Below are 23,906 nucleotides of genomic sequence, written 5' to 3' on the forward strand. Positions count from 1 at the left end.
AATGCGGAAGCGATTACATAAATTACATTTATTTTAAAAGCAAGCTTAAGTTATTTTATTACAGACCAGAACTAAAGCGAGTGCAGAGTAGTAATATTATACAAACCAAGGGAGGCACAAACTCCTCCCGATAAGTTTAAGCAAAAGATCCTATGTGGAGGACCAAGTCCTCCCGCACTTCAGTCTTGTTTTTCTTCATTTGGTACCACCTTGGAGCAAAAGCAACAAAAATTTGTCGCTTCCTCACCTAAAAACAACAAAGGGATAAACCCTGAGTATGGAATTACTCAGCAAGTCTTACCCGACTAAGGAAAAGACTCTCAAGGGTATGCTGGATAAATAGGAATCAAGGAGAGGCTTTAGCAAGAATCAACTTAGATACTTTTGCAGAAATAGCTTACTAAAGTGAGTCCTTACTTTCAATATTTTAACGCCATATTAAGTATTAATAGACTCTATTTGCATCTAGTCTAATTTCAACATCTTATCAATACGACATCATTTTTATCCATAGTGTTCACATCCTGACTTTAGGTTGCAGGGAAGTGACCAAGTCTTCATAACCGCGAAGGTACGGCGATCCGAATCGATTATACTCAGCTGAGGATCTCCAATCACACGACATATGTAGCACTTAACCCGTGCATATGTCAACCCGCCACCGGGGTTCTTAAGACCAGATCAGGTTCACGCAAACCGAGAGCATAGATACACCACCGTCCAGCCTCTTGCCACGGAGGGTACACGCTACTCTCGCCACTGCTCCACGCCCATTTCGTGTTATCTTATTCTGGCCTTAGTCTGCCCGAGGCAAGGCTTACCCATGACGAGGCATGTGACCAGTTAAAGGGTCCTCGGTCAGCACGCCTACATACGCATTAATCCTTAATCAACCTGGGTAGAACATCACCTGTTCCTAACCCAAGTCTCAATTTAAGTATTTCCATCCTTAGGATTGTGTCTGTTCCTTAGGATGAAAGAGCATCACAGGGAACTTTGCAGTAAGATCCCACTATTGCTCCAAATGAAGAAAATATTCTTGCAGGTAGAAGCCATCCTTTCCGGGCTAGGCTATGGACAACCTCTATCCACAAGATCTAAGCAAGGCTAAGCATTTTTGTAAATCATAATTTTGATACTTCACAGAAGTATCTATAAAGGTATGGATATCAAGGAAAGCAATGCATCAAAGGGTTTCAAGCAATTCCTATGAACCTAATGCACATTTCACTAGACTTAAAGTGTGCGAAAATTATTTAAAAACACAAGGAAAGGGGTTGCATGCACCGGGGCTTGCCTTCGTTCACAGGTGAGTCGGGTTCGGATCCACAAATATCGAAGTAGAAGCAGTTGCCTGCTTGAGAATCCGAAGGTGGTGGTGTCCTGTCTTCAGTTACTTCGATTTCTTCTTCACGTTCTAATCATAACCATACATAGGTATAAGAATGGATGCCATGGGATGCTCATGAGGATGCAAAGATAATATAAACTTATTATCTATGTCTTGAATACAACTTTCCTTCACGGAACTCCGAGAACTTAGGGTTTCCGGAGTCGGTAAAGGAGTTCATAGGGTAGGGGGGTGGTTTTGGGTTCTAATTATCAAACATGGTCCAATTCAATTCAAACTCTACCCAAGGCTTCTAAATATTGTTTTAAGTTCCCATAAAAAGTTTGGGCATTTTTGGACTTACCAATTATTTCCTAAAAATCCATAACTAATACTTTTAACCACTTTAAATGCCCTAAAATTTCTTATTTCTACTAAAATCACAAACCTATTTTTACTAAATTCTAGGGAAAATAACAAGCCTAGGAAAATTGGTTTCACAATTTTACCATTTTTCTACATTTTTTATAATTGTTTCGGCTCTGGAAATAAAAGAAAAAGGAAAAGAGAGGAACAGACCTGGGCCAAATCCAGCCCAGGCGGCCCAGCTTAACGAGGAAAGCGCGCGCGTGCGCCCGCGCCCTGGCAGCTTTGCAGAAAGGGCCTCTGGTTTTTGGTTAACTGAGAACGAATTCTTTTACTATTTGTTCAAGTCACTGACGCTTTGCAAATAAACCCCCCAGGTTCTATTTCTTTGCACGGCTAAGTCCCCGACGCCGTTCACGCGCGGCCGCGCTCCGGCGAGCACCTGCACCGGCCGAACGGGGCAACGGCTGGGTTCTCCGAGCAACAGACACCAAATTGGATCTGCCCTAAGCCCTTCCCCCAACGCAATTGCATCCAAGATCAACTATAAAGCTCTGGCCACGGTGGCCGAGAACATGGCGACTAGATCGTCGCGTTCCCGACGATTGGCGGTCCCCTAATTCGAATTGAGGGCTCGGCAAGCATCACGGAGTCATCAGAGGGCTGAAACGAGGGAGAGAGAGCGATGAGCTAACCTGAAAAGGGCTGGCCGCGGTGAGCTTGATTCTACGGTGGCGGAAAGTGGATTTGGGGAGAATTGGAAATTCTCGAGCTCTGGTGAACGATTGTGGCTGATTAGTGGTGGCTGGTTAGCTGACGACCTTGCGGAGCTAGTCACAGGCTCAATTTATAGGGAGGACGGGCGGTGGTGATCAATTCGGCCGAGCCGTGCTGGCGGCCGGAGCTGAAGAAGAAGGCGGCGCGGTGAATACGTGTCTAGAGGCGTGGCGGTTACTCCGGTGAGCCACGGAGAGCGAGGGTAAGGCGCGGTGGTGCGGTGGAAAGCGAGAGCCACGCGGCGCATGGCCGGAAGACGGCGGTCGCCGGCGTGTTAATCCGCTCAGCCGCAAAGAGGGAGAGAGAGCCACGGTGATGTCACCGGAGTGACCTCCAGCTCACCGTCGGCGAGGGGCTTCTATCGCACGACGTTATCCACTCACCCAGAGCACGAATCCAACAGCGGTGGCGTGAATCACGGCGAAGGTCGTCAGCGGTGGGATTCTTCTGTGGCGGCTGATCTGATCCTGTTGGCTACTGTACCATGGGAAGATAGTCTTTTCAGTCTATCTGACAGACAAAGTTTGGGCCACTTTTTCTCTGATTTTGAAATGGCAACACCTCCAGTGACCTATAGCAAAGCTGTAGAGCCATATACCATCTACAATTCGACTATAGGGACTGAGCTCATTTGATCACTAGATCATGGTTGGATTCATACTCAAAGTTGGCTCCATTACACTGAATCTCTGAATTTCAGACTGAATCAGCCTGACAGCCAATCTTTAGGCTTGATTATCTCTGGATTTTTCTCAACAAGTGAGCTTACAACCTTAAGCAAAGTTGCTCTTCTTAGTTTGTTCTATAATTTAGATGTGGTGACCTAGGGCAAAAACCCTATGTTTTGAAAGTTACAAAGCCCCAAAGTTGAGCCTTCAACACTGAATTTCAGACTTAGTATAGAACTCAAATGAGGTCCATTTTGCATTTAAGTCCAAAACTCAACATTTGGCTTCCAAGTCCACACATTTGTGAACCAAAGGACTTAAGAAACTTATTTGACTTGGTTTTTGCACTTTAGCCCAAAAGTGGACTAATTTTACACATAGGCCCCTAGGGTTTAGTTTTAGGATTTTCTAGGGTTCCAATTAGGGTTTCTGGTATCTTAGGGGTATAAAGGTGATTCAACTTTGTTTTTAGGGATATTTTATAACTATTTCCCTAAAGTATTTATGTTTTCTCAATTTGGGTTAAGTTTTACCCCTTTAATCCCAATTTAGGGTAAAGCTTCCTATCCAGGGTCCTATTTGCAAAACATTAAAACAATACAACTTGTTTGAAATTTTTGCCTAGTGAATGCACTCTAGGTGTGTCAAACATATGCAATGCCAATGCTTATGATGCCATGCTCAAGTTTTAGTTACAGTAACACCAGGGGTGTTACATCCTTCCCCCCATAAAAGAATCTCGTCCCGAGATTAAAAGTCCGAGGGTAAGTAATGGAAAAGGAAACGTGGAATACTTTCATTTCCTTATTTATGGTACAAGGCAGAGGTGGTGTGGGGGTTCATTCCTTTATTGCAATAACTATATACACTTTACAAATTACATGAGGCTAGAAAGCCTGGGAAATTCTTATTCAAGAAGTTTTGAGTTTCCCAAGTAGCATCATCTTCAGAATGTTGGTTCCACTGTATCTTATAAAACTTGAGAGTTTTTCTCCGGGTAACCCTGTCCTTTTGATCCAAGACTCGTATAGGGTGCTCAGAGTATGTCAAGTCCGGTTTAAGGACAACATCGATTATTTCAACGGTTCGATCCAGAACCCGAAGACACTTCTTCAATTGTGACACGTGGAGCACATTATGCACAGCAGACAATGTTTCGGGTAGTTGGAGTCGGTATGCCACTGGTCCACATTGCTCAAGCACCAGGAATGGACCAATGTACCTGGGTGCAAGCTTCCCTTTAGCCCCGAAACGCGATACACCCTTCATTGGTGAAACTTTCAAGTAGACATAATCGCCTACCAGAAAGCACAAGGGTTGTCGTCGTCGGTCTGCATAACTCTTTTGTCGAGTCTGAGCTTTCTTCATATTATGAATAATTTTCTGAACCTTTTCTTCGACCTCTTTCACCATATCAGGCCTAAAGAAGTACCTTTCTCCAGGTTCAGACCAATTTAGCGGAGTTCGACACCGTCGCCCATATAAAGCTTCAAAAGGTGCCATCTTAATACTTTCTTGATAACTGTTATTGTATGAAAACTCCGCTAAGGGCAAACATTCATCCCATTTCTGTGAGAAGTCCAGAACACATGCCCGCAGCATATCCTCAAGTATTTGATTGACTCTCTCAGTCTGTCCACTGGTTTGGGGATGATAGGCCGAACTGTGGAGTAACTTAGTACCCAAGGATTTGTGAAGTTCTTCCCAAAACTTGGATACGAACTGAGGTCCACGATCCGATACTATAGTTTTTGGAATACCATGCAAACTGAGAATACAGCCGATATATAATGCTGCATAAGTGGCTACTGTATACTTTGTCCTGACAGGTAAGAAGTGGGCGATCTTTGTAAGTCGATCAATGATAACCCAAATAGAATCATACCCTTTGGCCGTCCTGGGCAGTCCCACAATAAAGTCCATACTTATGTCTTCCCATTTCCATGTTGGGATTGGCAAAGATTGTAATGGACCAGCAGTTTTCATGTGTATGGCCTTGACACGTCTGCAAGTGTCACACTTAGCCACATAGCGTGCAATTTCAATCTTCATCTTTGTCCACCAGTAATGTTGCTTTAAGTCTTGATACATCTTAGTGCTTCCGGGATGAATAGAATAACGACTAAGATGTGATTCATCAAGAATTTGCTGGCGGAGTTCTTCGTTCTTTGGCACTACTATGCGGGTTTTAAACCATATCACACCTTGATCGTCTTCCTTGAAACATTTGGCTACTCCAGCCCTTAACTTCTCTCGTATGTGCTTCATACCCAGATTATCTTTTTGAGCATCAATTATCCTTTGCAAAATGATTGACTCAAGCTTTAGCTGATTTAGAGTCCCTTGTTGGATTATCCCCAGGTTTAGCTTTTCCATTTCTTGACACAAAGTGTTGTCAGAGGTCTTCACCATAAGACAGTGGCAGGAAGTCTTACGACTCAGTGCATCTGCCACCACATTGGCTTTGCCTGGGTGATAATGGATCTCCAGTTCATAGTCTTTAATAAGCTCAAGCCATCGTCTTTGTCTCATATTTAATTCTGACTGGGTGAAAATGTACTTCAAACTTTTATGATCTGTATATATGTGACAGATATTTCCCAGCAGATAGTGACGCCAAATTTTCAGGGCATGAACCACAGCAGCTAGCTCCAGATCATGAGTTGGGTATTGCTCCTCATGTCGGCGCAACTGCCTTGAAGCATATGCAATTACTCGGCCCTCTTGCATCAGTACACAGCCGAGCCCACTGCCAGATGCATCACAATATACATCAAAAGGCTTAGTGATGTCCGGTTGAGCCAATACCGGAGCAGTGGTTAATAATGTCTTCAATTTTTCAAAGGCTTCATTACACTTAGAAGACCAATTGAACTTAATGTCATTCTTCAATAAACTTGTGATTGGCTTCACAAGCTTAGAAAAATCTGGTATGAGTCTGCGATAATATCCAGCTAGTCCAAGAAAACTCCGGACTTGGTGAACAGTGGTTGGGGGTTTCCACTCCAGAATATCTTTGACCTTGCTAGGATCTACCGCAATTCCTTTAGCCGATAACACGTGCCCCAAAAATTGAATTTCTTCCAGCCAGAACGCGCACCTGCTGAACTTGGCATACAGCTGATGTTCCCTCAGGCGCGTCAATACAATCCGTAGATGCTGAGCATGGTCCTCTTCATTTTTAGAATATATCAAGATATCGTCGATGAAGACCACCACGAACTTGTCCAACTCGGGCATGAACACCGAGTTCATCAAATAGGTGAAGTGGGCAGGAGCATTTGTGAGCCCGAAAGACATTGCCAGGTATTCAAACAATCCGTACCGCGTAGTAAACGCGGTCTTTGGTATATCCTCGGGCCGAATACGGATTTGGTGATAGCCCGACCTGAGATCAATTTTGGAAAATACCCTCGCCCCAGTCAGTTGATCAAATAAGATGTCGATCCTTGGAAGAGGGTACTTATTCTTGATGGTGACCTCATTCAGGGGTCGATAATCCACACACATTCGCAAGGTTTGATCCTTCTTCTTAACAAAAATGGCGGGGCAACCCCATGGGGACGAGCTTGGCCGGATAAATCCCTTATTCAGTAGATCTTGTAATTGAATCTTCAATTCCGCCAACTCATTAGGGGGCATACGGTACAATCTTCGGGAGATGGGAGCCGTATCGGGATTTAACTCAATTACAAATTCTACATCTCTTTCAGGGGGCAGTCCAGGCAAATCTTCCGGAAATACATCTGGAAACTCACATACTACCGGAATGTTCTTGATCTCCGGTACAATGGCTTCATATACTCTACCAGAAGCTTTGGTTGGATTGGTTACGGGGAGAGACAAAAGAATCTCTTCTTGATTATAGCTCAACCTGACGGTTCTGAGTTCAGTGTTGAGAATTGCCTTGTGTTGGGTTAACCAATTCATACCTAAAATTACATCTATATCCTGGCCTTTCAGAACAATCATGTTAGCAGGAAAGTTTCGTCCGGCCATTGTTACTGGCACTTCATAGGCCACTTCTCTAGTAAAAATGTGTCCCCCAGGTGAATGAATTTTAAATCCCTCTTTTGATTCATGGCATGCAATACGATGTTGCTCCACAAATTTCTTGCTAATGAACGTATGCGAAGCACCAGAATCAAAAAGAATAATTGAAGGGTGACTGGCCACGGGAAACGTACCCATCATCACCGGCTCTCCTTCCGGTGTAGTGGCCACTTGGGTGTAGTATACACGCCCCGTCTTCTTTGTATTTTTCCCCACAGCATTTCCTTTGGGCTGAGCTGATCTCCCAGATCCTTGCGGAGCATTTGATTGATTTTGCTTAGGATATGGGCAGTCTTTGATGAAATGTCCCGACTTGCCGCAATTAAAACACCCAGTTGAAGAACTAGGCAAGGCAGGGAATCGAGTGCCTGGGGCACCCGGCTGATTTGGGGTAGTGGAGGTATTATTGGGGCAAATAATGATTGGTTGTTTGAAAGGGAATGAGGGTGGACGAGAAAAAGTGCGATTTTGGCTTGAAGGTCGGATCACAAACCGTTGCCTCTTCGCCTGGCCCTGATTAGGCCTCTCACCACCGAATCCCTTGTTCTTCCCAGAACTTGCGTATTTTGCTTCAATAGATAAGGCTGTGCTGACAGCCTTTCCATACGTCAAGTCAATATAGGCAGCCATTTTCCTCTGTAGCCGATCATTTAAACCCCGCATAAAACAGTTCTTCTTCTTTAAATCAGTATTCACCTGGTCGATGGCATACTGCGACAGGTGATTAAACTTGTTGAGATACTGATTGACGGTATCTCCTCCTTGTTTTAACTTCATAAATTCCTCTTGTTTCATATGCAGCACTCCTTCGGGTATGTAGTGCTCACGGAAGGCTGCTTTAAACTCTTCCCAGGTGATTTGATGGTTGACAGGTTGAATAGCCACAAAATTTCCCCACCAGGTACTGGCAGGACCACGTAGTTGTTGTGCTGCGAATAACGACTTCTGCGTCTCTGAACAACGGAGAAGACCAAACTTTTGTTCAATAACCCGTATCCACTCATCAGCTTCCAATGGGTCCTCTGCCTTGACGAATAGGGGTGGACGAGTTTCAGAGAAGTCCAGATAGGTGGTTTCACGGGGGCCTTGCTGATAACCCCTTCCTGCCTGCTGCTGGAATTGCTACTGACCCACCATTTCCCTAAGGAAGCGGGTATTGTCTGCGGTGGCATTCACCAAGGCGGCAATCGCCTCGGCTAATGTGGGAGGAACCGGAGGTGGGTTTGGGGTAACATCCCTTCCCCCAGAAGTTCCTGCTGCGTCCTGTCCTCGAGTCCTGGTCGGCATCTGTGGCAAAGAACATTTGAAGTAAACATAATGTGCCAGAGAAACCTTCCATTTTACATTACTATAAAAAGTAATGATACAGACTCGATATTACATAACAGGATACATTACCCATTATACAAAAGTTCAACCTATTATACAATAGTACAACCTACAATACACTACTCTACTTCTATTACACCATTAGTCCTGCTTTCCATTACTCTTGGCGGCCTCATCGTCAGGTGTGGGAGTCCAGACGTCAACCAACCTCAAAGAAGGAGGGGGCTCAAAAAGGTCTAACTCCCCACCCAGCGCACGTCCCGCAACGTGAGAGGGTCCGGCTTCCGCCTCAGTAGGGTGTGCAGGCACACTAGGGTGTAATTGTGAGTATAGTACATGGACTTCCTCATGCAACGTATTGCAGTAGACCTGCAGATTGTCGACAGTTGAGCTAAGTTCTTTAATTCGGGCCTGAGCCCTTGCTTCCTTAGCACATGCCAGCAAACGAGGCTGTACTGCCCAGTCAAGTGCTAAGTCCCGATCAGCAAGCTGATCCTGCAGGTGACGGATGTCCCTTCTTAGCTCATTGATTCTATCTCCGTCTGCGACCCAAGCATCGGTCCTGTGTTGCAGCGCTGCTTGAAGTCGACTCACTCGGGCTTCAAGATCTCCTATAGGGTCATTACTTCCACTGTTGCTGCTTTCATGTCGAGGGGCCAGTTGATGCCGGGGTACTCCAATTGGTCCCGTTGACTTGCGTGCCGTTAGCCTTGTGCGTGGCGGCATCTTTCTAAGGGGGAAAATGTTATTAGTATGATTCTTAGCATGATGCATGTGTAAGTACAGAATCAACCTTAGTCGATTCAACCTTCTATACATTGCACTCTTCCTATCTGGTCTTTAAGATAGACTCTTCAGAATACTTAGGTAAGAAGAGAAAAGAGTTTTTAGGTAAGACTTTTGAAAATCCTTTTGAAGATGCCTCATAATATCTGCAAAGAAGGGCTACGCTCCGATACCAGCTGTGACGGAACCTCCCAAGTAATTAGGCCCACCTACAGTTGTCCTTGTCTAACAGACATCAGACACCCTGTAGATGTTCCTAAGTCACTTGACAAGTTCGGTATCTTTCCTTACCTTACCAGGAACGATTCACCCGTCTTGCAGACATTACAGAACATCGGAGATAAAGAAATGCGGAAGCGATTACATAAATTACATTTATTTTAAAAGCAAGCTTAAGTTATTTTATTACAGACCAGAACTAAAGCGAGTGCAGAGTAGTAATATTATACAAACCAAGGGAGGCACAAACTCCTCCCGATAAGTTTAAGCAAAAGATCCTATGTGGAGGACCAAGTCCTCCCGCACTTCAGTCTTGTTTTTCTTCATTTGGTACCACCTTGGAGCAAAAGCAACAAAAATTTGTCGCTTCCTCACCTAAAAACAACAAAGGGATAAACCCTGAGTATGGAATTACTCAGCAAGTCTTACCCGACTAAGGAAAAGACTCTCAAGGGTATGCTGGATAAATAGGAATCAAGGAGAGGCTTTAGCAAGAATCAACTTAGATACTTTTGCAGAAATAGCTTACTAAAGTGAGTCCTTACTTTCAATATTTTAACGCCATATTAAGTATTAATAGACTCTATTTGCATCTAGTCTAATTTCAACATCTCATCAATACAACATCATTTTTATCCATAGTGTTCACATCCTGACTTTAGGTTGCAGGGAAGTGACCAAGTCTTCATAACCGCGAAGGTACGGCGATCCGAATCGATTATACTCAGCTGAGGATCTCCAATCACACGACATATGTAGCACTTAACCCTTGCATATGTCAACCCACCACCGGGGTTCTTAAGACCAGATCAGGTTCACGCAAACTGAGAGCACAGATACACCACCGTCCAGCCTTTTGCCACGGAGGGTACACGCTACTCTCGCCACCGCTCCACGCCCATTTCGTGTTATCTTATTCTGGGCTTAGTCTGCCCGAGGCAAGGCTTACCCATGACGAGGCATGTGACCAGTTAAAGGGTCCTCGGTCAGCACGCCTACATACGCATTAATCCTTAATCAACCTGGGTAGAACATCACCTGTTCCTAACCCAAGTCTCAATTTAAGTATTTCCATCCTTAGGATTGTGTCTGTTCCTTAGGATGAAAGAGCATCACAGGGAACTTTGCAGTAAGATCCCACTATTGCTCCAAATGAAGAAAATATTCTTGCAGGTAGAAGCCATCCTTTCCCGGGCTAGGCTATGGACAACCTCTATCCACAAGATCTAAGCAAGGCTAAGCATTTTTGTAAATCATAATTTTGATACTTCACAGAAGTATCTATAAAGGTATGGATATCAAGGAAAGCAATGCATCAAAGGGTTTCAAGCAATTCCTATGAACCTAATGCACATTTCACTAGACTTAAAGTGTGCGAAAATTATTTAAAAACACAAGGAAAGGGGTTGCATGCACCGGGGCTTGCCTTCGTTCACAGGTGAGTCGGGTTCGGATCCGCAAATATCGAAGTAGAAGCAGTTGCCTGCTTGAGAATCCGAAGGTGGTGGTGTCCTGTCTTCAGTTACTTCGATTTCTTATTCACGTTCTAATCATAACCATACATAGGTATAAGAATGGATGCCATGGGATGCTCATGAGGATGCAAAGATAATATAAACTTATTATCTATGTCTTGAATACAACTTTCCTTCACGGAACTCCGAGAACTTAGGGTTTCCGGAGTCGGTAAAGGAGTTCATAGGGCAGGGGGTGGTTTTGGGTTCTAGTTATCAAGCATGGTCCAATTCGATTCAAACTCTACCCAAGGCTTCTAAATATTGTTTTAAGTTCCCATAAAAAGTTTGGGCATTTTTGGACTTACCAATTATTTCCTAAAAATCCATAACTAATACTTTTAACCACTTTAAATGCCCTAAAATTTATTATTTCTACTAAAAATCACAAAACTATTTTTACTAAATTCTAGGGAAAATAACAAGCCTAGGAAAATTGGTTTTACAATTTTACCATTTTCTACATTTTTTTATAATTGTTTTGGCTCTGGAAATAAAAGAAAAAGGAATAGAGAGGAACAGACCTGGGCCAAATCCAGCCCAGGCGGCCCAGCTTAACGAGGAAAGCGCGCGCGTGCGCCCGCGCCCTGGCAGCTTTGCAGAAAGGGCCTCTGGTTTTTGGTTAACTGAGAACGAATATTTTTACTATTTGTTCAAGTCACTAACGCTTTGCAAATAAACCCCCCAGGTTCTATTTCTTTGCACGGCTAAGTCCCCGACGCCGTTCACGCGCGGCCGCGCTCCGGCGAGCACCTGCACCGGCCGAACGGGGCAACGGCTGGGTTCTCCGAGCAACAGACACCAAATTGGATCTGCCCTAAGCCCTTCCCCCAACGCAATTGCATCCAAGATCAACTATAAAGCTCTGGCCACGGTGGCCGAGAACATGGCGACTAGATCGTCGCGTTCCCGACGATTAGCGGTCCCCTAATTCGAATTGAGGGCTCGGCAAGCATCACGGAGTCATCAGAGGGCTGAAACGAGGGAGAGAGAGCGATGAGCTAACCTGAAAAGGGCTGGCCGCGGTGAGCTTGATTCTACGGTGGCGGAAAGTGGATTTGGGGAGAATTGGAAATTCTCGAGCTCTGGTGAACGATTGTGGCTGATTAGTGGTGGCTGGTTAGCTGACGACCTTGCGGAGCTAGTCACAGGCTCAATTTATAGGGAGGACGGGCAGTGGTGATCAATTCGGCCGAGCCGTGCTGGCGACCGGAGCTGAAGAAGAAGGCAGCGCGGTGAATACGTGTCTAGAGGCGTGGCGGTTACTCCGGTGAGCCACGGAGAGCGAGGGTAAGGCGCGGTGGTGCGGTGGAAAGCGAGAGCCACGCGGCGCATGGCCGGAAGACGGCGGTCGCCGGCGTGTTAATCCGCTCAGCCGCAAAGAGGGAGAGAGAGCCACGGTGATGTCACCGGAGTGACCTCCAGCTCACCGTCGGCGAGGGGCTTCTATCGCACGACGTTATCCACTCACCCAGAGCACGAATCCAACAGCGGTGGCGTGAATCACGACGAAGGTCGTCGGCGGTGGGATTCTTCTGTGGCGGCTGATCTGATCCGGTTGGCTACTGTACCATGGGAAGATAGTCTTCAGTCTATCTGACAAACAAAGTTTGGGCCACTTTTTCTCTGATTTTGAAATGGCAACACCTCCAGTGACCTATAGCAAAGTTGTAGAGCCATATATCATCTACAATTCGACTATAGGGACTGAGCTCATTTGATCACTAGATCATGGTTGGATTCATACTCAAAGTTGGCTCCATTACACTGAATCTCTGAATTTCAGACTGAATCAGCCTGACAGCCAATCTTTAGGCTTGATTATCTCTGGATTTTTCTCAACAAGTGAGCTTACAACCTTAAGCAAAGTTGCTCTTCTTAGTTTGCTCTATAATTTAGATGTGGTGACCTAGGGCAAAAACCCTATGTTTTGAAAGTTACAAAGCCCCAAAGTTGAGCCTTCAACACTGAATTTCAAACTTAGTATAGAACTCAAATGAGGTCCATTTTGCATTTAAGTCCAAAACTCAACATTTGGCTTCCAAGTCCACACATTTGTGAACCAAAGAACTTAAGAAACTTATTTGACTTGGTTTTTGCACTTTAGCCCAAAAGTGGACTAATTTTACACATAGGCCCCTAGGGTTTAGTTTTAGGGTTTTCCAGGGTTCCAATTAGGGTTTCTGGTATCTTAGGGGTATAAAGGTGATTCAACTTTGTTTTTAGGGATATTTTATAACTATTTCCTTAAAGTATTTAGGTTTTCTCAATTTGGGTTAAGTTTTACCCCTTTAATCCCTATTTAGGGTAAAGCTTCCTATCCAGGGTCCTATTTGCAAAACATTAAAACAATACAACTTGTTTGAAATTTTTGCCTAGTGAATGCACTCTAGGTGTGTCAAACATATGCAATGCCAATGCTTATGATGCCATGCTCAAGTTTTAGTTAGAGTAACACCAGGGGTGTTACATTTTGGGTCCCTGGATCCTGGATCGTCCCAGTGTTTTTTCTCGGTAAGGGGTGCTTTTCGTGCGGTTTTCACCCGTCCGACATGCTTGTGCGGGGCAATCCCTGAGCCTCTGCTCGATGCGGAGATCCGATTGGAGGGTTGCTCCATCTTTTTTGTTCTACTCTCCCACTACATCCCCTTCACGAGAATGAGGGGAGGTGAGCTGTACATTGCTTTCCTCGATGGACTAGCAATGTCGCTTGGTAAGTTATAAACGGGTAATCCGAGTGAGGCCATGGTTCCTTTCGTAGGATCTAAGCGCAGAGTGTCCTAGGGATAGTCCTCATACTCTCGGGCACCGACTCATATAGTTGCCAATTCCATTCGACTAAAACTGATGGCTCGATGCCTTTCTACGCGATAAACCATGAGTCAGATCTTCCCAATACTCAAACACGAGATGGTGAAACAGGTAAAAAATATATTTTTATTTTTAAAATTTTAGTTATTATTTTATGCCAAATAGGTAAAAAATAGATTAAATATTTAATATATATATATTACTATATATATTTTATATAAAAATATGGTTAACACAAACCAAACCCTTTAAGACAAGTCTCGCCCTTAAGATTCAAGAAGAGATGGAAGGAGGTCAAGGTAGTGTGCCATCCTATGTTTCTCATGCTCTCATGTAGCTTTGTTTACTAACTGATGACTCTACTATACTTTGTATATCTTGATCACCTTGATTATGGTTACTTATTCACGTGTTTATAAAATTTTGATTATATGATTTGTATAGGTGAGATCCCATCCCAAAATTAGTTCTTTCATTGGTAACCACCCTTCTACAACTCGTAAGCATTTCTTTAGCTGAGATACATAAAACACAACATGTGTGTTAGATAACTGGGGTGGCAACTCGATCTGGTATGCAACTTCTCCATTTTTTCTAGAATTTTGGAAGGCCCAACATATATTGGAGCAAACTTTCCTTTGACTTTGAATCTTTGTGGACCTCTCATTGGTGACACCTTGTGTCGTGGTTTCAGGAACAATAAGATTTGTGTTTGTCGGGGATGCTAGCATGGACTCACTCTGAATGGTGAGCCACTTGAGGCTCGAAGGTGGATCTAAGACAGGGGGTTATACTGGTTCATGCCGGAGCCCTAGTCCAGTGTAGTGCAGATAGTAGTATTGTTTGGAGCGTGTTATAGTTGAGTGCTTGTGTGAAGCTGTGGATAGATTGGATGTATGGTTCTAGGATAGTTGAAGATGGGGGTCGTCTTGCCCTTTTATAGCTCAAGTGTAGACTTTACAAATGATAACTTGTATCCTACCAGTGTGGAGTTTGGCCTCCCGCTCCGGGGTGGCGTAGCCCCTATGGTGTCGTTTGTTGGGTCGCGCATCGTCGTACCCTTGGTAGGGCGTCGTGTCTTGTCTGTTCGCCATACGAGTTCCTATAGCTATCTTGATATAGACTTAGCGATGCTTGGTGGGTCCCGCTGAGTCTGCTCGTGGTGAAGTTTAGGGACGTCTTCAGTACAACTTTATCTTCTGTCATCCCCTCAACATTACCTTTCATCATGCGTAGGTGTATGCTTGGTATGACATATTTCCATGTCCCTTCTGGTGTATGGGTCACTGTAGAGACCCCGATGTTGAGGTCACTGTGGTTGGGGTTGACTGATCCCATAAGTCAGTGGGGATACGTATCCGGCTTCGTGCTTGATAGATACCCTTCGGTATTGCTCCCATGGTCTGGACACAGCTTGGTGATGATCTGTCTCATCGTGCTGTCATGGCTTGATAGTATTAGGTGTTTGTATGAGAGCCGGTTGTCGCCTTGCTGGGTTGCTCGACAGTCAGGTTGATCGGTAGCCTCACCTCGTCGGGTTGCTCGGCAGTGTTGTTCGGCAAGCGGGTTGGTCGACAGTCCTACCCTGTCGGGTTGCTCGACGAGCGGGTTGGTCGGCAGTCCCACCTCGCCGAATTGCTCGGCAGGTGGGCCGGTTGGTTAGTGGACTGTCTCTGGGAAGCCTTTTGGGCCTTCTTTGGTCACCCGGTTCTCAGGTACCCGATAGAAGCTCCCGAACCTTTGTGTAACTCCTTGGAGTTGCGCAAAGGCTCTTCTTGAGTGGTTGCCCTTTTTAGGTGTACGAAAGCGCATCTGCTAGATGTAGTCCCTAGTCCCCCGAGCAATCCATGTGAATTGCTTGGGGCTTTATTCACGCACATCTGGTAGACATTGTTATTTGTTGAAAAATGTTTATGTGAACCTTATTAAACATAAATAAAACTCTAATAATACTATAACGAAGGCTGAGCCTTATACCTATATATTAAAGTGGAGAGCATAGTTGCACGTCCAACCTATCCACGTTGGTGCTTTTTATTTGGGGCGTTAGATTCAAGATGTCTGGCTATGATTTGCTCTTTACACCGCTTCTTTATTTCTCCTCTCTCTTCCTTTCTCGACAATTCCGTCTGTATCATAGGATATGGTTTTCCTCTACCTTTCTGTTCGTGGTGGATGCGGCGACTCGACCAGATTTATAAGAGGCCAAGTATAAAAACCAACTATCTGACAGTGATTTAACACACTTGAACCTATATAAACCTGGGGGGGTCTAATGGAATCGCGAAGGATCTTAAACTTTTTGCTTCGCAACCAAGATCGTAATAAATTAACATCCACTGCATCATGTGATACAACATTTCACAGATAATAAAGTTGATCAAAGTAAAATAGAGTTATTACAACATAGTCGGTACGAAGGTCCAAATGTGACGTAACAAGTGGCATCATTGTTATGATAAGTTTTTGCGGAAGCATTTGTTCAAGTTTCCATTTCCTTTCGACGCACATTATTGTCATTCTAAATTTGTGCGCATGTAGCAGGAAATGAATATTTTATACGGTATACCACAGTGCATAAAGTGGAGAGCATAGTTGCGCGTTCAACCTATCCACGTCAGTGTTTTTTTATTTGCGTCGTTAGATTCAAGATGTCTGGCTATGCTTTGCTCTTTACACCGCTTCTTTATTTCTCCTCTCTCTTCCTTTCTCGACAATTTCGTCTCTATCATAGGATATGGTTTTCCTCTGCCTTTCTGTTCGTGGTGGATGTGGCGACTCGACCAGATTTATAAGAGACCAAGTATGAAAACCAACTATTTGACAGTGATTTAATACACTTGAACCCATATAAACCTAGGGGTCTAATGGAATCACGAAGGATCTTAAACTTTTTCCTTCGTAACCAAGATCGTAATAAATTAGCATCCATTGCATCACGTGATACAACATTTCACAGAAAACAAAGTAGATCAAAGTAAAATTTAGTTATTACAACTTAGTCGGCACGAAGGCCCAAATGTGACGTAACAAGTGGCATCATCGTTATGAAAAGTTTTTGCGGAAGCGTTTGTTCAAGTATCAATTTCTTTCAACGCACATTCTTGTCATTCTAAATTTGTGCGCATGTAGCAGGAAATGAATATTTTATACGGTATACCACAGTGCATAAAGTGGAGAGCATAGTTGCGCGTTCAACCTATCCACGTTAGTGTTTTTTTATTTGCGTCGTTAGATTCAAGATGTCTGGCTATGCTTTGCTCTTTACACCGCTTCTTTATTTCTCCTCTCTCTTCCTTTCTCGACAATTTCGTCTCTATCATAGGATATGGTTTTCCTCTGCCTTTCTGTTCGTGGTGGATGTGGCGACTCGACCAGATTTATAAGAGACCAAGTATGAAAACCAACTATTTGACAGTGATTTAATACACTTGAACCCATATAAACCTAGGGGTCTAATGGAATCACGAAGGATCTTAAACTTTTTCCTTCGTAACCAAGATCGTAATAAATTAGCATCCATTGCATCACGTGATACAACATTTCACAGAAAACAAAGTAGATCAAAGTAAAATTTAGTTATTACAACTTAGTCGGCATGAAGGCCCAAATGTGACGTAACAAGTGGCATCATCGTTATGAAAAGTTTTTGCGGAAGCGTTTGTTCAAGTATCAATTTCTTTCAACGCACATTCTTGTCATTCTAAATTTGTGCGCATGTAGCACGAAATGATTTTTTACGCGGTGTACCACAATGCATAAATATTTATATCGTGTAGCATAATTAATATCAATATATGTCTACATGATATAGATATAATGATTACCGTAAACCCTAAACTTATAAAATAAGGAAATCAATATCACAATAAAACTTCAAACTTATTCGTGTTAAAAGTCATAGATATATTGATCAATTAAATTTTAAAATAGGGGGAAACTGTGGCGCTATATCGTAAAAAATGTATTTATTGTGAGATATATTTTAAATATTAAAAATGTATTTATTCTAGGAGCGAATAAGGGAGAAAAAAAAAGTAGAGTCTGCGATCTCACGTTCCTGCTGGTACCCGACAGCGCCCACAAATAGCGCACGGATCTGACAACTACAGCTGGCGGGTGCCGGTGCATAGCGTTCGTTCGGGACCTGTTCGCTAGCAGAAAAAAGAATTCATTCGCGTAGAAAATGACGGGATGAGAGAGAGCCGAAAAGGAGGACAGCGGCTATGGTCCTGGTGCGGCGCCTTCTACGTGCCGCCTCTCCAAATCAGTCGCGTCGCGAGGTGGGTCCGCGCACGCGAGCGGGGCGGCGCCAAGTGGAGATACGAACGGATCGCGGGGGCGGAATTGTCCGGCGACGCCGGCGCCCGCTTTGTTTGTTTCGTTCGGGCGAGTGATGAGCGATGGCGACAGGCAGCGGGGCGGGCGGCGTGGAGAGCAGGGCGAGGAGTGGGAGCCGTTTGGGCGGACGGGACTGGGATGACAATAATCCCGATCCCCGATTCTAGGCAGAGAAAGTTTATTACCCCATAGCGGTAAGCAAACCAGAAAAAATTCTCACCCAACGGATAAACAAGAATAGAAAAAAAATCATTTCTTATATTGGTGGAGCGAAAGTACTCTAACTATTTATGTTAAATTTCTATATAGAGATTATATGAGCCGCTTCTTTCCCTTTTTTTTAAATCCGAACATCTAAAAAACTGAAATAAAACTGCTATGTTCTCATCCACTCCTTAACCAAACACACGCTTAATTTCTTAAAAATTCTGTTAAACCTACTACTAGTGACGGCATGTTCCTTGCGAAGCATGGTGACGTGAGAGAAGGAATTGGGAGCCCACACACCGGTGGAATAGATTTTTTTCGCGAGCAGGAATTTAGGGAGCTGAGATAAGAGTCCGTTGGAGGTGTTTTTTTTTTCTTCTTTTTTCCTCAAAAATAAGAATTGGGAGTTGTGCTTAAGGACTTACCGGAGATGTTCTAAACATCTTGGCATTGGCGTGGATCGATAATTTTTATTATTATTTTAACTCTTTTATTAGAATGACAACGGGTATATAACCATTATACTCTTAGATAAAAAATCTACAATGTACCGGTTTAGGTGTAAATTTATATCTTAAGGGCTGATTTGGTGGTCAGAAATCCCGAGGGGATTCATGGGGGAGGAATCCCTTTGTTATTCAAAATTGAATTGCAAGGGGATTTCTCCCCTATGGATTCCCTTGGGATTCAATATCACCAAATCAGCCCTAAGGTTTATATCACAGACGCGGTTTAAAGAAACACGTATGCAACATAAACGCTTGTTTATAGAGGGGCCACCATGGCACCATCCGTGTTATGGCTAAAATTTCACGGCATCGAGGACTTCACGTTTTGTCAGGGGCATTAATTTTTTTTGTCATCTTTACGATTTTTACTAAATCACCAGCCAAAAAATAGCCGAGTCGCTATATACCACTCACTTTGTAAATATGGTAAATAGTTAATTTTCCCATTTAGGTTACCTCACTTAGTTCTCGTTTGGTTTCATTAGTTTTAGACTAAAGTTTAGTACATGAACTAAAATTTAGTCCCTATCTTGTTTAGTTCTATCTTATTTAGTTCTAGAGACTAAATATATTCTAAATATTTTAAATGAAGTATACAGTACAAAGACTGAAATATCACTCTCCTGATTGCTTTTGTATGGTGCAGATTCTCTATGCAAAGGTAATTAGAGTAATTGATGCTCTTTAGTCCCTTTTAGCATACATACGAGGTACTAGAGACTAAAACCAAGTAGCCTCTACTTTAATCCTTACATTTGGCAAAAAAGAACTAAACGAGACTAAAAATCAGGGACTAACACTTGTGAGTCTCAAACACACCTTCTCTTTCGGGGACTTATCTATGCTTTAGATATGAGTATTTTAAATCTAATATATTTATGAGCAATCTAGTGATACGACAACTTTTCAGCATGAATGCTACCTGGCCACAACATAACGAATAACGGGTCAAAGAAGCAATAGAAGCCGGTATAGATTAAAGCCATCTGTTTGAACTGGTGAAGCAACAATTTATATAGACAAAACACCGTAAAAAGTAGTAAAAGCCCATACGGATTAAAGCCAAACGAATAGGCTGAAACCCTAAACCTAAACACACGTTAAGAGAGTGAGAAGAAATAAATTAATTTTAATGTTTTGTTCATAGATATCTCTAACCTAATTTATACCATCAAGTTATCTAGATTTATACCTGACGTCCAATACTTTAATCCTTTAATTTAAGTTTTGGTGTTGTGCTCATCTATACCCTTAGTCGTGTTTTTTGCTCAGCTGTGCCCTTCCAGTGCTATAGAACAGAAGGGCATAGCTGAGCAAAAAACACGACTAAGGGTATAGATGAGCACAACACTAAAACTAAGGGCACGAAATTAAAAAACCCTTTAATTTAATCCCTAAAACACAATATCGTCCTATATGCATCGATGCATGATTTCCCATTGTTTCTCACTCTTTCGTTGATGTACAAAAATTGATTGTTTTGTCTTATGATTTTTCTGAAAAACTTTTATATATAATTTTGATCGATTGTATATGAGACCGTCGAGCGATGCCATCTCTTCCCTGGGGTGTTAGCAGGCTCGTGTGGCCCACAATTGGGCCATATGGGTCAGGCCTCGTATTGCCTAGAAGATACGTCTCGTGTTTGAAGCGGTCATTAACATTTGAAAAATTTAGAAACTGAACGGCCAGAGTATTGCTGAAAACTTAATTTGACACACAAAAAAGAACACTGTACAATTCTTGTAGCTGTAGGTTGCTTATGCGATGACTGAAATACTATGTTGGCAGTTAAATGGATGACTGAAAGGCTATATTGGCAGCTAAACGGGCCAACTGTTGGGCTGACAGCCCAATAGTAAAACGAGAAAGGCGTGGGGACAGAAACGGGATCGACCCAATGAAAAGATGAAGTGATCTATGGGCTGGGTTTAAAAGGATTTCAGCCCAATTTTTTTTAAACTATCTCGATTTTGCAACCATCCTGGAAGCTGTATTCTGAAGTTGTAGAAGTTTGAAATTTGGTTTTGAAACACAATTTGGAATGTTTGTCAAACACATTTTGAAACTCTTTTAAATTCTATTTTTGATCCATTTTAAAACAAAATTCAATCTCTTTTAAAGGTAAATTTGAAACTTCCTTAAAAATAACTCATTTTTTCAAATACCTTTTTTTGAAAACTTTACCTTTCAAATTACAACAAAAACTTTTTGAACTTAACTAACTTAAAGAACCATTTTGACTCAATAAAATTACAAAGGCGTAAATGCATGCAACCAAATAAATTAATATACATTTTTAAAAAATAAATCATATTTTCCAATCTCTAAATTGAAAATAAATTAAATAAATCTTGATAAGTTTTAGAAAACATTTTAAAATTTATGTCATCTGGCATTTTTGTTCACTTTTCAAATTTGTTATTTGGTTTTATAATGAAAACTTACCTTTTCTTTACTAGTTTTATTGTGGCTACAATATGAGCCAGTATGAACTCTCTCAAACATTGTCTCTGTATATGACACCATTGCCAGTTGTAAATATTGATGTCGTCCCTATCCTGGCGAAGTTTCTCACTTCACCAAATGAATATGTCCGTAAACAAGCGTGTTTGGAAACAAATTATTACTATTTGAATTGCGCACACATTTCATGGTTTTTTTAACAGAAAGGGGATTCCCCCCTATTTCATTAAGAAATAGCACACATTTCATGGTATTAGTGAGAATTTGTGAGATATTGGTGTTGATGATATATATTGTTCGTTTTCGTGTAATCGTTGTGCACTAACATTTATCGAATAATTTGTACGCTGTTGCAAGTACATATCTAGTATTGTATTAAGTTGAACATGTAATGTGCTGTTAGGTTGAATTGTGTCTGGGTTATGCACTGTATTTTTGGGCATATTAAACTGCCCCAACAACTATAGCGCATGACTGAATTTGTGATATCCTTAACTGCCATCAAACTGAATCTGGAACTGGGTGCAGTTTCAGTCACATTTTTTGGACAGATTTTGGGTGAAGTTGGAGATAAAAAAACTGGGTGCTTTTGTGGACAGGTTTTGGGTGAAATTCAAGTTCTAAAACTGGGTGCTTTTGTAGACAGATTTTGGGTGCCTTTTAGGACATATTTTGGGTGAAGTTGAAGATAAAAACTGGGTGCTTTTGTGGATAGATTTTGGGTGCATTTTAGGACAGATTTTGGGTGAAGTTGAAGATAAAAAAAACTGGGTGCTTTTGTGGACAGATTTTGGGTGCATTTTTGGACAGATTTTGGGTCAAGTTCAAGTTCTAAAACTGGGTGCTTTTGTGGACAGATTTTGGGTGCATTTTTGGACAGATTTTGTGTCCAGTTGAAGATCAAAAACTGGGTTCATTGTTGGATAGAATTTGGACGCAATTAAATGAATGTATACCATCTGAAATTGTACCATCAAGTGCATACACAGAAACTGGGTATAACAAACTTGGTATGTCAACTCAATTTCAAATGGATCATCAAGCGCATACACAGAAACATCACATAAGTCCACACCATAATTCATCAACATAGGCCATTGGCCGGTTCATATTATAGAAGGTTGTTCAAAAGCTACTCAGGGCATTGTCCTGTTCAAAACGACATATCACATAATCTAAAAGACTAAACAATTCATTGATAACTTAAAACAATCTTCTGTTAGTACGACAACATTCAAATGGAGCGATCTAGGATCTCCTCTAGGTTGAGGCCCCACTCCTCACAGTGATCAGCGAGAGTTGGAGGGAGTGGTTGATTCCAAATGGCCTCCTCCTCATAATCATCACAGTATCACACTCGCTAAAAGTATCCACGTCCTCTTCATCACAGGTTTCGTTGAGTAGATGCTGGCATTCAAAGGAACACAGTTCAAGCATCTCTGCAATTTCGTCAACACACATTCAAGTATTCAACAAAGTAATTTTGTAAACGAACAAAAATCCATATCTTACATCGCTACGCAGCGTAACAGCGGCTCTCTTCGCAGCCTCTGCGGTCGCCTTCTCAGCTTCAGCCATGTCAGCATACCAGAGGGGCTACAGGGGAACTCTGATGAAAGCGTGCTACAGGATGAGCAAATCAAGGTGTCGGGCCGCCGTGTCCGTAGGCCCAATTCTCTTTTTCCATTGGACAAGTGGTTCATGTAAGCCCATGTGGCAGTACCAGTAGATAAGGAGAGTGTGTGGAGGAAAACAGGATCGAACAATTGAACAGAATCAATACTACCTCTGCAGCTCTGCTCCTTCCTCCGAATTCCTGTTCCTATTATGGATGAACTGCTCGACGAGTTATATGGGGCTGCCTGGTTTTCAACGTTGGACCTCCGTGCTGGTTTCTACCAAATTCGCATGGCGCCCGAGGATCAACATAAGACGGCATTTCAGACCCACCACGGCCACTTTGAGTTCCGAGTCATGGCATTTGGCCTTACCGGTGCACCTGCTACATTTCAAGGAGCTATGAATAAGACACTTGCGCCACTTCTTCGCAAATGTGCCTTGGTCTTTTTCGACGACCTCTTGGTTTATAGTCCGACATGGGAAACTCACTTGCAACACATTGAGCTCGTCTTGCAGCTGCTTTCCACAGATTCTTGGCAAGTCAAACTGTCCAAATGCTCCTTCGCCAAGCAGGAAATTGTTTATCTTGGCCACATTATTAGTCAAGCAGGAGTGTCCATTGAACCTTCCAAGGTGTCTGCTGTTTTATCTTGGCCAGTGCCTCAGACTTGCAAAGAACTCCGACGATTCTTGGGTCTTGCTGGGTACTACCGGAAGTTTGTTAAAAATTTCGGTATTATTGCTAAACCGCTCACTTCCCTGCTGAAGAAGGATTCAGTGTTTGTGTGGACTACTTTACATGACACAACATTCCAAACCCGAAGCTGTTGACACCTTTTTAGGGCGCCAAACACTCAACACGAACTAGCGGCGGTGCCCTCTGCACAGGGGCGGACGGTCCGCGCGCAGG

At 42.8% G+C, this 23,906-nt stretch overlaps 1 long non-coding RNA gene across 1 annotated transcript; it reads right to left on the reverse strand.

The window, feature by feature from the left end:
• Positions 1 to 22,391: 22,391 nt before the first annotated feature.
• LOC103651113 (uncharacterized) lies at positions 22,392 to 23,347 on the reverse strand. Its single transcript, XR_002268458.1, has 2 exons — positions 22,889 to 23,347; positions 22,392 to 22,783 (listed from the first exon to the last, which is right to left on the reverse strand). It is a non-coding gene; the product is annotated as an uncharacterized lncRNA (long non-coding RNA).
• Positions 23,348 to 23,906: the final 559 nt, after the last annotated feature.

This window comes from Zea mays, chromosome 3, assembly GCF_902167145.1.
Source record: "Zea mays cultivar B73 chromosome 3, Zm-B73-REFERENCE-NAM-5.0, whole genome shotgun sequence".
NCBI lineage: Eukaryota > Viridiplantae > Streptophyta > Magnoliopsida > Poales > Poaceae > Zea > Zea mays.